Source organism: Cheilinus undulatus, linkage group 10 (genome assembly GCF_018320785.1).
Source record: "Cheilinus undulatus linkage group 10, ASM1832078v1, whole genome shotgun sequence".
Classification (NCBI taxonomy): domain Eukaryota; kingdom Metazoa; phylum Chordata; class Actinopteri; order Labriformes; family Labridae; genus Cheilinus; species Cheilinus undulatus.
In genome coordinates, this window is record NC_054874.1 from 5857358 (window position 1) to 5873265 (window position 15908).

Below are 15908 nucleotides of genomic sequence, written 5' to 3' on the forward strand. Positions count from 1 at the left end.
TGTTCAGTATTATTTATTTACTGTTATTAATATTTTTGACTGTTAAGCCCTATTCGCACAGGATTAGGATTACCTTGGGACCTCTGGTCATTTGTAACAATCACACAGGATGTCTGTTATCAATCCAGTGCAAATCACCTGTGTGTGTACCCGTGCATGATCTTATATCGGTGTTAGTTGCTTATTTGTGAATTAGGGCTCTGTTAAATAAAAATGCACTTCGTAAGGTGTATTTATTTAACAGTAGGGCTGTTAGAACAGTGTTTGGTGCATTTGATTTTTAAATCACAATTAATCATTACTCATTGTCTCTTACACCCCAGTTTGGTTAAGCCCTGCAGCCACAGGGATGTGGCCACTTTTAACAGCTTTTCTCCATTGTTGTTTTAAGTTTATTCATGAAACAAAATCAGTGATTGATTGACTGGCAGCCAGGCTAGGGTTTACTCCTCTCTCACTAAATGACAGATGGGATGTGCTGTAGCCCCACGTGTCCTCAAATGGGATAAGCCGTATAGATAATGAATGGACAGAGAAATGTTTTTTAGGAGCATCCATCTGCTCAATATCTTAAATCCTTAGATACTGATACCACTTAACAAATGTTAATGCTCTAACTTATTTCTAATACTCCGTATTCTCAGGTTGGCCCTTATTGGCCACTTTGAGACTAAATAATTTGCATGTCTTTATTTATAAGGCTATCTTAACCTTCTCCCAGCATACTTGGTGTGATTTTATTCATGTGAAAAGTGTTGGAAGCTCCAGTCTTCGGTCTGTGACCCCGTCTCTAGACTTACTTTTGCTATCTGTCCCCAAAGTCATCTAGAAATGGGGGAAAGGAGTTTCAGGTAGACTGCTTCTGTTACTTGGAATCAGCTGCAGGAGGATGAAGGACCTGGTCTCTTTAAATCTTTTTTAAAGTAGACCGAAGTTGTTGGAGGAAGATGCATCAGGGCGTAGATGTATTCACTAAAGCAGGCCTATTCAATCAGAGGCCCGGGGGCCACATGCGGCCCAGAGCCAACCCCCAAGTGGCCCAGTCTGTGGTCATGTCAGAGATGCAGAGGGCAACCAAAAGTGGCCCTGAAATACAGAGTATAAAACATGTCCTCTTCAACTGTAGCTACAACTGTGCAAACTGAGATTTGATGCACTCTAAGATATGCCTGAGTAAGATGTGACCATAATTATTATTTAAAGAATTTCATTTTGTTTTTCATTCTATTTATTTTATTTTTATTCAAGGGAAAACAACATTTCTACTACCTCAGGTTATGTTCAAACACAGCTTGTTATGGTTTTACACACTTTTTGATGTACTTCTGTCATGTTGCCAAATTTAAAAGGGAGGCTATGAATAAAAAGTGTATATTTTAAATTAAATTGATCTGTATTGTTTCCAAAATTTGGCATTACCAGCTGCTTGCTGGGCGCCGAACATGTCCAGCCCAGCTACATTTCTTGATTTTAAAACTTGGCCCAGTTGAATTTATAACTGAATAGCCCTGCACTGGGCAGGACTGGTTGATCTGTGTTTTCTAGGTTCTCCCATTAACTAATCATAAAATTAGGTTGCAGGAGCCATTAAGCATCCGAAACTACAGAAAAGTACAGTAGTCATTGGTAGCAGAAAGCAGCTAAAGCACTTTTGGACAAACCAGATTGTTATTAACTACTCTGTAAAGGTGACCTAATAAGGCATTGCACCATCTGGACCTCGTTGGGCAAAAGTGCAACCCCTAATCTCTGGTGTGGATTAAGAGTCGCATGAATCCCCTTTCCCAGCTGTATCTCCAGGCACTCGGCTTCAAACTAATTGGCAACTTTGTGTGCAAGTTCACGGCAGATCTCATTATTCAATTGTACTGCCAGAGCGAGCCTCTTTCTGTTTAACACTAGGTAGTTGAGATATATGGACAACCTCTGTTTTAGCACTTCATTGATTCCACTTGTGTGTTCTCATGTGTTTCATTAACTTTTGCAAGGAAATGATCGATTTCAGCAGTGAGATCTAGTTCTGCTGCAGGTAGTGAGGAAATTGAGTGAAGGTCTCAGGTTGGAGGACGGTGTGGATTATTAGTTGTTTCCACAAATAGATTTATTGTGAACGTCAGAATCAAAAGGCTACATGTGTGGACATGATGGGCCCTCGGAGCACTCTGTTTTTCAGACAGTAAGCTTCAATTTACATCCTGAACAGACAATATTACAACATTAACGTTAAACATCCTGACCCTGAGGGTCTGGTATTTTCTTAAACTTCTCTGTGAGCAACAGAACCTGGAAGCAGAGCCGGGCTGAGGCGTAGGCCAGCGGCAGCTTAGGGCCCAGTTGCAACCAGGGGCCCAAGCAGCAAACTACACTGAGATCAGCCAGGAGAGTGCCAAGAATAAACTGGGTAGAAATGCAGAAAATCTGCACGCAGACACGTATAAACATTAACAGGCTTTTTAACAAATGCTGCCGTTGATTTAACAAATTAAAAAAATGTGACACATTAACTGGCACTAAGTAGAACAGAGTAAAACCTTACATTTTATAATCTGTCTGCTAATATAATTCTATATATTCACGTCTTACTGTTAGTTGAGACATGAAAATAGACTGTTGAGTACAAAAGTGATTCATCAACATCAGTTTTATTTGAACACGAATGCTTTTTATTCGGAAAATCTCAAGGTTCCTCTTATAATTGTATATGCCATAGTCTATAGAAAGAATTGGACAAACCCTGCATGATGTCAGCAGTCTGCTTACAATAAGCAGACTCAAACGGCTCTTGAAGCCAATCCGCAGCGGCTTCCATACTGAAATCTTGGTCTCTACCGAACTTTGGATCAACCTAATGGCCCGCCCACTAAGCGCGACTTCCTGTCAGCTAGCTAGCTAGCATTCTGGTTGACAGAAATGTAGCTTCTGCCTGTCAAGCTATCTGTCAGTCAAATTAAACGCGCCAATCAGTGCGCAGTGAGGTTTTTCCCAAATATAATCTAAACCATTGTGGTACAAAAAATCCCCCCCCCCCCTCCAATACAGTGAGATCCACTCGTTGTTTTGCAATTTTTTTGCACTTCCACATTAGCTTCATTTTTCAGGACCGGAGGTTGTCGCTTAGTTTATGCTTGTGAGGCGGTCTTGCCTCTGGCAATATGGCAGAAAAGCTTACGTATCGTGGCAGCAGGAAAACACAGCCAATCAGACGTCTATGTATATTATGTCTATGGAAGAGGCCACATATCAAAGCATGATGTTAATCTGCAAAGAGGAACGAAGGCTGGCGGAGCTAGCTGCTAATGTTAGCCACATGGTACAGAGCATATCAGGCTCACATTAGAGCTGCTAACACAATGCCCCTGTGAGAAATGTGACTGTTTTCTAAGTAGTTTCTTCTCTTTGAAGTCGGTCAGATGCAATTTTGAATGAATCTGTAAATTGCTGAATAAATGCTTCTCAAACAGTTGCTATTTTTCTGACTTTGGAGAGTCCTGAGAGTTACACAGGATCCTGTCATTTCTCTACTCCACCCTCAAATCCTCAAAGTTGAGATCCAGATCTGGGAAACGCCATCTTGGGAGCGTTTCCTCATCCCTTATCCAGGGTCCATCTGTGACAGCTAGAATAAAGAGACTGTAGGAGTAGAGGGGAGAGTCATGTTCGGTGTTAGGGGAAAACAATCTGCAGCCTAACATATTAAACTAAAGTTTGTAGAGGATGCAAGAAGATGGGGCTGTTCATCAAGGACAGCAGACTTTCATGCAAAAGAAAAAGTATTTATCTCAACATAGTCTCTCAATAATAATTAGCTGTTGAATTGAGAGGGCAGTCTTTTTCTTACCAGTTCAATACACCAATGATATTTGTTAGGTGTTGGCATTGATATATGTACAGTGCTTGATAAATTTATTAGACCACCCTAACCCTATCCAAAGTAAGGTTTATGCCACAGCTGCCCTAAATTAACAGCATTGGTAATTACCAAAATCATTTTTATGTTTCTGCAATGGTTAATACACCAATATGTAGAAGCTCTTTATCCCAAATGATATTTTTAATGCTAAAATAGAATTATTATTGTTATCCATGAATTTTCAAATTTACTGATTTACAAAAAACTGAAAAAATAGTAAAGCACATTAATATTTCTTGATTAATATGTCAAATTATAGTTATTTACTTGCATTCCTGAACAGAAAAAAATAGTTTTAGTGGTTGAATGTTATGCAATTTCTGACTTCTCACTTTTAGAGGGGGCGGGGTCATTCACCACTGTGGGCTGGTGACATCACAAGCCCACATATTGGCCCCGCCCAAATTAAACCCAGCCAGGAAAGAGGTGAAAAACTTTCACAGAATTCAGCCACATGTACATGTGTTAAGACACAAATTTTGGATTTCACTTTACATCGTCTTTTAAAATTGCAGAAATGGCTGAAATTGGCAGAAATGGGTAGATCTTTTTTTAAGGCATCTGGCGACCCCCTCTAAGTGTCTCATGACCCCCACGTTAAAGAACCACTGCTTTAGAGCACAAATACAGGTTTTAACGAAAAACTGAAGAAAAATCTGAGCCCAAAATCAAAAAGTCGTACTCTCAAAATATAAAAATATGCTTTTGAGTTTTGCAAAAGCAATGCTTCTATGCAGTAGGTGTGCAGACAATCAAACATTGATTGCATCAGTTACAGTTATTAGTAATTGGGGACCCCGAGACCAACTTTGCTCTGGGCCCCACGTAGGCTTTGGCTAGCCCTGCCTGAGTGTAATACATCTTGTAAATCCAGGGATAATGGACCAATCATCTGTTTTGGACTAATCTCAACGACCACCCAACACTAAAAACCTTAATTCTGCATGTTCCAGACAAAAGGCAGCGAGGCCATGCGGCTGCCCCCACCTCCACTGAAGCTCACAACCCTCAGTGTTAGATAAGGTTGTAATAAGATATAGTCAAAGCCTGGCAACTAATCTGATATTTCACCTCGGTGAGAGATAGGAAAGATATAAAAACGTATTAGGAGTGGGATCTAAGAGGATTAGAGTATGGAAACGGATGTGTGCCGGCGTTTTTAATCCACTCATGCTTAACCCTTTCAAGCTGCCCAATCTGCTACACACAAACAATGATTATTTAGATGTGCTTTCACTGCAGACGCTGCTCTTGTTTCAGACCAGCAACTCTCTCCACACACAGACGCACGCCTCCCACCTTCCCTCATTTAATTTGATTTCGTGTGAGAGGGAAAAAAAAGGTGAGCAGCGGAGTGACAGAGCTCAGGTTTGATTAAGATTCTCTGTCCTGTGACAGCACAGCACGGCTCCACGTCTCCACTGAATTGCTCTGGATTGAAGATTGACATTTGGTTGGTTTAGCAGCTGTGTGTCTGTCTGTGCCGCATTCGTTTACGTTTGTTCAGCTTCAGCCTGTCTGCACAGACGCTCACGTCGCCGTGTGCGTTTTAATGTTTTACATATGTGTGCATGCACGCAAGAGATGTCCCCTGTCTGTGTGTACACCAGGCGCTTAGTGGCTTAAAGCAACCTAATCTCACATAGCCACACTTTGAAGACGTGAGGCTAAGTACATGCAGGCTGTAGAGGGCAATTAATCTTCCCTCCACATTCAGGGAGCGGCTTTAATTTCAGGTTGGGCCGATCATAGCTGGGATGTGTTGTGTGAAAGGTGAAAACACACACATTTGACCTTTTGACATATGTTAACGCTGATATTAGTTTCAGGGGGGCAATACCACAGAGGAGCCTTCCAGGAGGAGTCAAAATGAAGCCATCACTCTAAAGAAGACAGCTGTTACATAGATACGAGCAGTCAAGCACTAGGCCACAGTCCTCTCTCTGTCATAAGAGGTGGGCGGGGCCCGACAATCGTCGCCGTCTATGGAGACACGACCCTCGTGGCTGTGTTACGAGCTCAGGAGAACAGCGTGTGTATAACCTTAGAAAAAAGGGCATGGCTGTTAATGAATGGCAGTCTGTGGAGGGTGGAGGAGACAGGCAGGAATAACAGGTGTCAATCTTCATTACACGTGATCTGCAGCCTCTCCAAATTCCAAATTATTCCTCAATTAGGAAGAAAAATGAAGGCTAGGATGCTCTGCACATTTGACATCCTAATTAATTACACCCTACACATGAAGCATTGACTCATACTCCATGTCACCTTGGAGCTGTCTTGTGTGCTGTGCGTAGCAAAATTAGCCAAGAGAACTCGCTGTAAAATTAAAGGCCTCATTCACCACTAAATTCTTGGAAGGAAAGCATTTTAGAGAAACTTTTGTGGGATTCATGGCTCATCCTTAAACTGCTGGATTGTTTCCAAGTGTTGAATGCCAGGTTCTTGTAAGCAGGAAGCTTGTGCGCGTTTCTTTTAATTAGACATGCCCCTTTTATGCCCATATAAGGGCATGAGACTGCAGGGGGTTGTGCAAACACAGAAGGCACACAGGAGTGAGAGGAGAAGAAGCAAGATATCAGTAACGCCCAAATTAAAATAAACTGTAAAAAAATTTGCAACTCAGTCATCTCACATTTGTAGTTCGAGCTTCTTTACATTACTTTGAAATATTAGATGTACAAACACATTTTTAAAACCACGATTAGAAACATAATGTATTAAAGCAAACCTAAAAGATGAAAAAATGAAGAGAATCTGTTAATTTTTGTGAAAACTTGTCACAATTTTTGGGACCCCACCCCCCTAATTCTTGAGAATCTCAGAATTTCAGACCCTACAAAGTCTGAAATTTACAAGAAAAAAAGTTACAATTTCAGAGCTTAAAAAGTCTTACATTTTAAGACACTTTTAAGAAACTCAAACGCTTCAAGTTTTTAAAATCGTGTGTTCTTATGTTTCAAATACGTGGGTCAGACGTGGCCATTGAACAGGCCGGGTGGATCTGGGACTGTGTAGTTCCTAGAGCACCTCCTTTTTTTGCATTCTTCATACGGGATGGAAATAAAGTAGCGTTGGTTCAGCACGTCGATCAAAGGTTCGTAAGTGTAAAGCAGAAAGCCTTCCACAATAAGGATGTGAGTCTCCTCCTCCTTGGTGTCAGACTTTGGGACGATCTCAGTGTCCAGGGTGTTAACAACGCCACGAGATGTCTCAAACTTCACTGGGTTATCCAACCATGCGTAGATCGTACTCATCATGGCGTCCATGTCCAGAGCATTGATGACATCGTACTGCTTAAAGCCATCTTCACCAACTTCAATCTGATCGTGGGGCTTGAAGAAGTCATCCTGATGGACCACACAACAGTTGGGCAGGTTTCTGATCAGTCTGTTGGTGAGGGTGGTTTTCCCTCAATTGGTTACGCCGCCGATGATGTACTGCATGATTTCAGAGCTCGTTAGAAAGTCGGCAAGAGTTCAAAACATTAATAAAACCGGTCAGGGATCAGAATGATCAGACGTGTAAAGTTAAAAATTTAAAAGAAACCTAATTGAAAACAGTGGTTGGATTTCAGTCTTTATGGTCTCAAAAAATTCTGTTTTGGTTTACAGTACATACATTTACAACCTTTAAAGTCCTTTTTTTCTCTTAAATCGACTTTTTTAACTTGAGAATTTTGCTTTTTTTTCTTGAAAATTAACAGATCCTCTTTATAAAAGTTTTCAGAGTGGCCCTCAAACAATGTTGTAATACTGGATAGTTTAAACATTGTTGTTTTTTTGTCTTTTTGTCAAGAACAAGTGTACATAGGCCTATTATGTTGGATTTTATCAGTGAGAACTATCAAAATTGATGTTTTTTTTCCAAGTGGGTCCTGGGGGGCTAAGATTTTCCTGCTTAAGTGGGGGACCCTAAGGAAAAAAGGTTGAGAACAGGCAGGAATATGACAATTCTACTGTGAACAAATACAGGTGCATCACAATACATTAGAATATCATCAAAAAGTTGATTTATTTCACTAATTCAATTTAACAAGGTAAACTAATATATAGATTAATCACATGTGGGCTGATATATTTCAAGTGTTTATTTCTTATAATTTTGATGATTTTGGCTTACAGCTAATAAAAACCCAAAATTCAGTACCTCAGAAAATTAGAATATTACTTAGAATAAAAAAGGATTTTAAACACAGAAACATTGGACAACTGTACAGCTGTCAATAGTCAGTCGGGACTCCTTTTGCATGAATTACTGCTGCAATGTGGTATGGCATGGAGGCGATCAGTCTGTGGCACTGCTGAGGTGTTATGAAGCCCAGGTTTTTCTAAAAGTGGCCTTCAGCTCTTCTGCGTTGTTGGGTCTGGTGTCCCCAGAGATTCTTTCTGTACGGGGATTAGGTCGGCCTAGTTTGCCAGCCAATCAAGCACAGGGACACCATGGTCCTTAAACCAGCTTTTGGTACTTTTGGCCGTGTGGGCAGGCGCCAAGTCCTGCTAGAAAACAAAATCAGCATCTCCATAAAGCTGGTCAGCAGAGGGAAGCATGAAGTGCTCTAAAACCTCTGGTAGACCTTGGAACTGATAAAACACGGTTATGCAGAAGGTTATGCATGCTTTTATCACAACTCGTCTTAATTATTGTAATGCCCTTTATTTTGGTGCCAGCCAAACATCTCTCAATCACTTACAGCTCATTCAAAACACTGCAGCTCGTCTTTTAACTGGTCGACATAAATAAGACCACATCTCCCCCATTTTAGCCTCTCTTCACTGGCTCCTTGTGTGTTTTAGGATTGATTTTAAAATTTTGTTATTAACTTTTACCATTATTGTAACATGTCACTTATATTTTCCCCTCTGTCTCTGAATGGGCCAGCACCTCCTTATCTTTCTGACCTTTTAAAACATTTTATCTCAGACTCTCAGATCCTCTGACTAGTGTCTTCTGACTTTCCCAAGGTCAAGGTTAAAGCTCAGGGGGGACGAGCCTTTTCAGTAGCTGCAACAAAGCTCTGGAATGCACTTCCTCTTCATGTTCGACTGTCCCCCTCACTGCCTGTCTTTAAATCAAACTTAAAAACACACTTTTGCTCCCTGGCTTTTGGTTCTGCTTGAGAATGTGGCTTTTAAACCTTTCTGTTTTTATTGATCTATTTATTGTTTTTAATTTTTACTATACGGCACTTTGGGCAGCATTTAGTTGTTTTTAAATGTGCTTTATAAATGAATTTGGATTGGATTGGATTTGGAAAACACAGTGGACCAACACCAGCAGATGCCATGGCTTCCTAAACCAGCACTGACTGTGGAAACTTTACACCAGACCTTAAGCAGTTTGGATTCTGTGCCTCTCCTCATTCAGACTCATGGGACCTTAATTTCCAAATAAAATGCAAAATTTACTTTCTTGTGAAAAGAGGACTTTGGACCACTGAGCAACAGTCCAGTTCTTTTTCTCCACAGCCCAGGTAAGCCGCCTCTGTCTGACTTTCTCTGGTTCAAGAGTGGCTTGAGGAATGTGACAGTTGTAGTTCATGTCCTGGATCCGTCTGTGCATGGTGGCTCTTGAAGCACTGACTCCAGCTGACTCCTTCTGAAGCTCCCCAAAATTCTTGAAGGGCATAAATATATGCATCTTGCAAGTTTCCTTCCATTGAACCTTCCATGCTAACTTTCCAGTGTGCTTGTACACAGCCAGCTAAATTATTGAGATGCACCTGTATTTGCAACATCCTGCAACCAGCTGTCTGCAGCTTTACCAGGCAACCTCATCAGACGGCTTGATTGAAGCTGCAACAACAGCTGCAACCAATGATCTATGGCGGTTCCGTCTTTGGCCTGAACTGAACTTTATGGTCCCAACTGTACCTTTAAATGTTTTGACACTGTATGGCAGTAAAATGATTATAGTTTGTGTATGCCACAGTGTTTTCAGGATAGATCCATCAGTGACGTGTGACAGTGGTTTTGGACTTGCCACACACTTAATTGCGAGGCATAAAAGTCTGACAGGCGTGATGGCAGAACTCACAGAGGACATAATTGGCTAAGCTGTGAAATAGGCTCGACTTTTATTATCAAATCAGTTGTGGTGAATTAAAGCAGTGTCTTTCATCCTGTCCCCACATTTGTTATTTAGTTCCCTCATGCCATCCCTCCAACACGTCCATCCTGGATCATAACGGGCAATTTCATTCCGACAATCAATTACAGGTTGATTTTGAACGCTTCGCTGTGAGGGGCGGAAAGTGAAAGAGATTGGAAGTCTGATTTTACTTCCATGGGTAATTGTGCCAATATGAAAGTAAAAAGATTTTATGACTGTCCTTCTTTTCCCCTCAGCAGTGCACAAACACTCACAAACACAAATCACCACAAACATAAAGTCCTTTACAGGCAGCACAACAGATTTTTGCATAAATTTGGCGTTTCAGTGTAACTAGTGTCCTTGTGAACGGCACAGTGATAGTTTTGCAGCGTTACAGATGGCTCGATAAAAACACCCCGGAAAAAATAAATTAAAAAAACTTCCCTCATAACCACGTCTGCAACATGACAAGTGGATGGGAGTGTAAAAGCATCCATACAGGACTGGGCTCCCTCTGAGTATAGTGGCACATCACTGCATGCAGAATGTATGTCATTCTAGCTCACAGCCAACGCCCTCCTTTGGTGCAATTTTTACTCTTGGCAGGGTGATTAACGCATGTGATGCACCAAATCTGGGTAGTCAAGAAAGCACCAGAGCTAGAGAAGACTCAAAATCCTTTCCATCTTCTGCCTTCTGGCTCCTCAGGCTTGCATTGTACTTGCTTGGATCTCTTTCTTATTTTGATGATCGCCACTAAACAAATATTTACTCCTCTATGGAACAGCCGTGTTGTGTTATTTGAATTCATAAACTTCCTGCTAGTTTGCATGTCTGGCTGCTTCTCTGAGCGCTGAATGAGGGCTCATTTTTTTCACCCCTGCATTTGAAATGTGAAAGTTAAATGGTTCACATAACCTTGCAGAATTGTCTGCAGAGCCTCTTGTTCGGTGAAGACACTTTAAGCCGCGGCACGTCTCAGTCTTTCCGTGTCCCCGACTCGACTGCTTAGCAGATTGTCAGACAGCCTACAAAGAGAATTATGGGCCCTGAGGGGTCTTGAGGAAATTGCACCACTGGCGGTTTTATCTGGGGGGAGCTGCAGGGCCTAGACAATGCTCCACTTAAGTATGATGACAGACTAGAGGGGATGTACCCCGGCCTGCTCTGTAAACTTCACAAAAACCCTCACAGCTGAAAACTCAAACTCCTGGCATCCCCCTGCTGGAGCTGTCGCTGCAGGGTAAAAGTCAACCGCCATAGATTTAGCTTATCAAGCCAACTTGAAGGAAGAAAGCATACAATAACTCTGGATGTGTTAAATTAGCAAAGTAAATTCAGATTTCGCCTGAGCATAGTTTCATAGCATTATACAAATAGTCTTTCCCATTCATTTGAATGGTGGCAAGCGAGCGCCTCGACAGCCTTGATGAATACGGCGCATGGTCATCATCCATCACACGCGGCCTCGTGATAGGAAACAAATCAAATTTAAACATGGACAGTTGACTCGCACAGTGACAGATAGAGCCAGCAGGTCGCTGTGCATTCGCCTCCGGTGTGTTTACATGTAGGCTGCTGCTGCTGTGGGGGATCATAACAGAGGAAGATAGACCTCTAAATGCATGCACAACACATTCAGGGGAGCGCGCTCACTTTGAAGTGGTTATTAATACACAGACGGAAAATTCCTGCAGGGATCAAGACGAGACACCAGAAAGACACAGTAGTGCTCCGCTGTGCATCTAAGGAAGCTCATTTTTCTTCCTTTGCTGGGTTAACATGTTGGTTTGATGTTTCCTCTGCTTCTGTAATTTGAATTAAACAGCAGCAAGGAAAAAAGAACGCACAGATATGACTGCAGTGTTTGTATATTGGCCTGTTTATTCACATGTCACATTACCTGTCATATACTAGTGATGACACTCTCCTCCTAAACACATTTTCCCCTGCTCATTTGCGAGAATGTGTGCGGAAGTTTCTCATTAAACACAGTAATGAACAGGAGTATCAGCGGCAGGCGGAGGGGTTTTATCAACACCAGAGGTGGGGAAGTGAACCACAGCCTCACTTCTGAGGCTTCTCAGCTAAGCAAGCGACTTTTTCCCTTATTTCAATACTCAGAAAGAGGGAGATAAACAGAGGAATGAGGCCGACTCTGTGTGTATGCGCTGCTTGTGGAGCCTCGTGCCGCCTGACCCGTCCGTGCTGATGAATAATGAATGAGCAGGACAGAAGCAGTTACCATTTGGAGACAGTTTCCTGATGAATGATTACTGGCTCCATTGGGTCTGTATTTGCATAGGAGATGAAAATGTCGAGAGGAAGACACATGGCTGTTACTGTAGTGGAGGCTGTAATACTTCTGACTGCTGAGCAGGCAACTCTTCTAATGTTATAATCAAGCAGCATGGCTGCTCATAAGAGACCACACATTAAAAAAGAGGCACGGGTGAGGGGTGCATGAGGTGACATTTCAAATGAGATGTATTTATCTGTTGTGCTATTAAATGGGTTTGTCTGCTCCTGCAGAAATTCCGATTTATGCTCGTGCTATTCTGTACAGCTGTTTCTTTAATAACCACATTCATTACAAGGCGACAGTTATTAACAGGAAAATAAAAACTGAGGTGGAGGGAATTTCTCAGGAAGCACACACACACACACACACACACACACACACACACACAGGAATAATGAGGGTAAAGATAATGATCAGTTTTGCAGAAAGAGAAACACAACCAGTTGATTCATCCCACTTCTTTCCCTTACTTTTCTGCAGCTGTGCAGCAATATCTGCCGCTGCTGAAGTGAAGGAGATAAGGATTTCATGGTCATCGCGTCCCCTCCTCTCAAGGTGGCGACGGGGGGGTGGTGTGCTGCCTCCGTCTGGGCCCCTGCAGCTCTAGATGAAGTGTCCCTGTCAATGTCAGAACTGTGTTTACACCTCAGAGCAGCCACCTATGCCGCCACTTCTCGCCTCGCCACGCAGAATCTCGCTCGGTTTGATCAGCTTTTTGAGTCGGCTTAATCTTGTCAGGCCTGACAATGAAGGCTGATCTCCTCTGTTCTTTCTTCGCGCTGGAGTCGGCCTACTGCTCGCCCTATTCAAACAGAGCCCAAGATTCCCTTCCCAGAATCCATAATCATGACTACGCAGAGATTTTTGGATATATCAAACATCTTTAAGTAAAAGCACTGATCTGCATTCATAGCTATAAGCTGGCCTGGCTGAATGCAAAACAGCGCCCCTAAATTGAGAGGGCCTTCTTTTTAAAAAAACATGCCTCATGTCTAAGATATGCATAAGGGCTGGACAACAAGAGAGAAGTCATCATCTTTTCGGTGTCGCTGAAAAGAGACGAGGAGACAAGTGTGTTTTAGTGCTCTCGGGGTCGGTTGGTGTGAGGAAAAAAGACAGAGAGGAAGAGAAAAGTGCGAGAAAGCAGAGTGAGAGAGAAGGTGGGAGCCGTCATTACCACAAGGCTACTTAAAAATCCTCCATTGAGGGCACTTAATAGAACCATTTGTAATAGAGGCTTCCTTTCACTGCACATAGCGCTGGCAAAGTAAGGAGACGCTCTCTCCATGCGGGTGGGTGGGTGGGTGGGTGTGCAGAATGAGCACAGAGTGGATATTCTACCCCTCAGATGTTGGCCTTCTTTGATAGAAAAGAAAGTCAAATGCATAGCACATGGTGGGCTTTTTTTTGTCTTTTAAGAATGTAATCAGCATTACTCTTCTGGCTCACGCTCGGCTCTTTAATGTATTTTGCTGCACCTGTTAGCTACAAGGACAAACACAGTCCCTGCCAACCACCACTCCTCTCACTTAAGACTCTCTTTGATGAGAGTGCAAACCTGGAAATACACATTTTGCATCACATAACAAGATCTTAATGTTGATAATCTTATCTTTTGCTAAATCACTTCAAAATGATGCTTTTGTCTCAAATTTAATACAATTAATACAAGGACTGACAAACTTCTTTTCATCTATTTTCAACTATAAATGCAATAATTCCACTATATAGACAAAGTATTTGGCCACTCCTCTTAATTATTGAATTCAGGTGTTTCAGTCAGACCCCCAGGTGTTTAAATCAGGCACCTAGCCATGCAGTCTTAAAAACACTTGTGACCATAAATGGGTCATTCTGAAGAGCTCAGTGACTTCAAGTGTGGAGGAATGACAGAGCTTTGACAGCAGGGAGACAAAACCAACACGCAGCAAACTCGTGCCTGGTATGAAAGCTGTTATGGCAGCAACAGCTGCAAGCAGAAAAACCGTCTGAAACAGCGGTTACTGCATAGGAACGGCGAGTAGGGCTCATAGGGAGCGCTGCAGAACTGTGACGTCATACTACCAGCGCGGACCAAAACATGGCGGCCTCCTGGTGAGTTTGTAAACTCAAATTTACCCAAAGAGCAGATATCTAGTGAGTATTTTTAGTTCAATACACATACAAGAGATACAAAAACCTATCCAACAAGATGAACTTGTCTGATCATGCAGGGTTCCTTTTAAAAAGCTCTGTTGTGTGGGTAAAGTAAAAGAAATCAGGAAATATTCCTAACAGAAACTCCTGGTGCCTTATCATCTCCCTCTTTCCTTGTTCCTGGTCCACTTTGACACAGGGGATGGAAAAGAAACTGGAAACATGGCGAGTTGATTTTGTCTCTTATGTTGGCTTACATCCTATGCAGCTTAGACATGGTATAACATGTCAGTCTTTTGCTTGATTCATGATTTCTGAGATTTTATTGACAAAATTACGAGATAAACCATTAAATAATTGGTGCAGTGACCTAAAAATGCCATTTGCTACGCACCTAGTGCAATGATGGTATAATAGGCCATGATTTGAACACAGAGTGGTTCTTGCTTGGACTGAAACAGTGGCTGTTTGATGTCACTTCCACTCCACACATTTAAAGCCTTGATTTAAGCAAATACTTTTTCAAAGTGGAGGCATGTAACTTCATTTGAAAGTACATGGTTTCAAGCTTAACCTGATTCACGCAGGGAGATTTGCCAACAGTCAGCAGTAACTCAGCCACAGCTACTAAAATATTTGCCAAGCTGTTCTCTTAAAGAGCATGTAAAGTGAAAAATGGTGCACCTATAGCATAAATAGAGCCGGGGCCAAAATGTTCCAAAGAATTATGCTCTGTGTGCATTGGTGCTGAAATAGGTGCCATTTTGTCTCCCGTCTTCCTTTGAACTCGCTGAAGGTTTAGTGAGTCATCGTGCACTCTGGGGTATGACATTTTTAATTGACATCTTTTAAATATTTGAAGCGCTTTGCATTCATTCCCCATGAAACATACCCAGCGTTACATCATTGCACCTTAAAAAAAAAAAAAAAAGTATGTGCACATTTCTGCAGCAAACACAGCAGGTTCCAGCAATTATAGTCTAATTATAAGCATGGACGCCTTTCCTGAGTTGCAAAGAGAAGCAGGTAGGGGTGAAAAGAGTGAAACCTCTCTCTCAACACGATTCAAAAACTGCAGGGGTGTCTGTTCAGGGTTATATTAACACCACAGACCAAAGCTGAGCTGTGTTTTTGCTTCTCCTCTTGTGGTAGAGTCTGTTTATAAAGATGAAAAGCTTTCTACAAAATTTCTTTTAAAAAATAGAGTGCATGTCGCTCATATCTAATCTGGCTTTGCTGATCTCTGACCAAATCTGTCTTTTCAAAGCCACCATCAGTTACATATTTTAAAGCACAGATACATATTCTATAGGAGACGGGCTAAAAGCGTGTAATATTCGACTGGTAATGGGACTCAGACATTGGCTATTGAGGGTATTCTGTTGGAGGCAGTATGGAGGCATGGAAATAAAAATATCTCCTAGACAATATAATCCTGGATCGAGACAGCTTTGACACATTCAAACA

At 41.9% G+C, this 15908-nt stretch overlaps 1 pseudogene; it reads right to left on the reverse strand.

Annotated features, from left to right (window-relative positions):
• Positions 1-6882: 6882 nt before the first annotated feature.
• On the reverse strand, positions 6883-7356 carry LOC121516569 (annotated as a pseudogene).
• Between the last annotated feature and the right edge of the window lie 8552 nt (positions 7357-15908).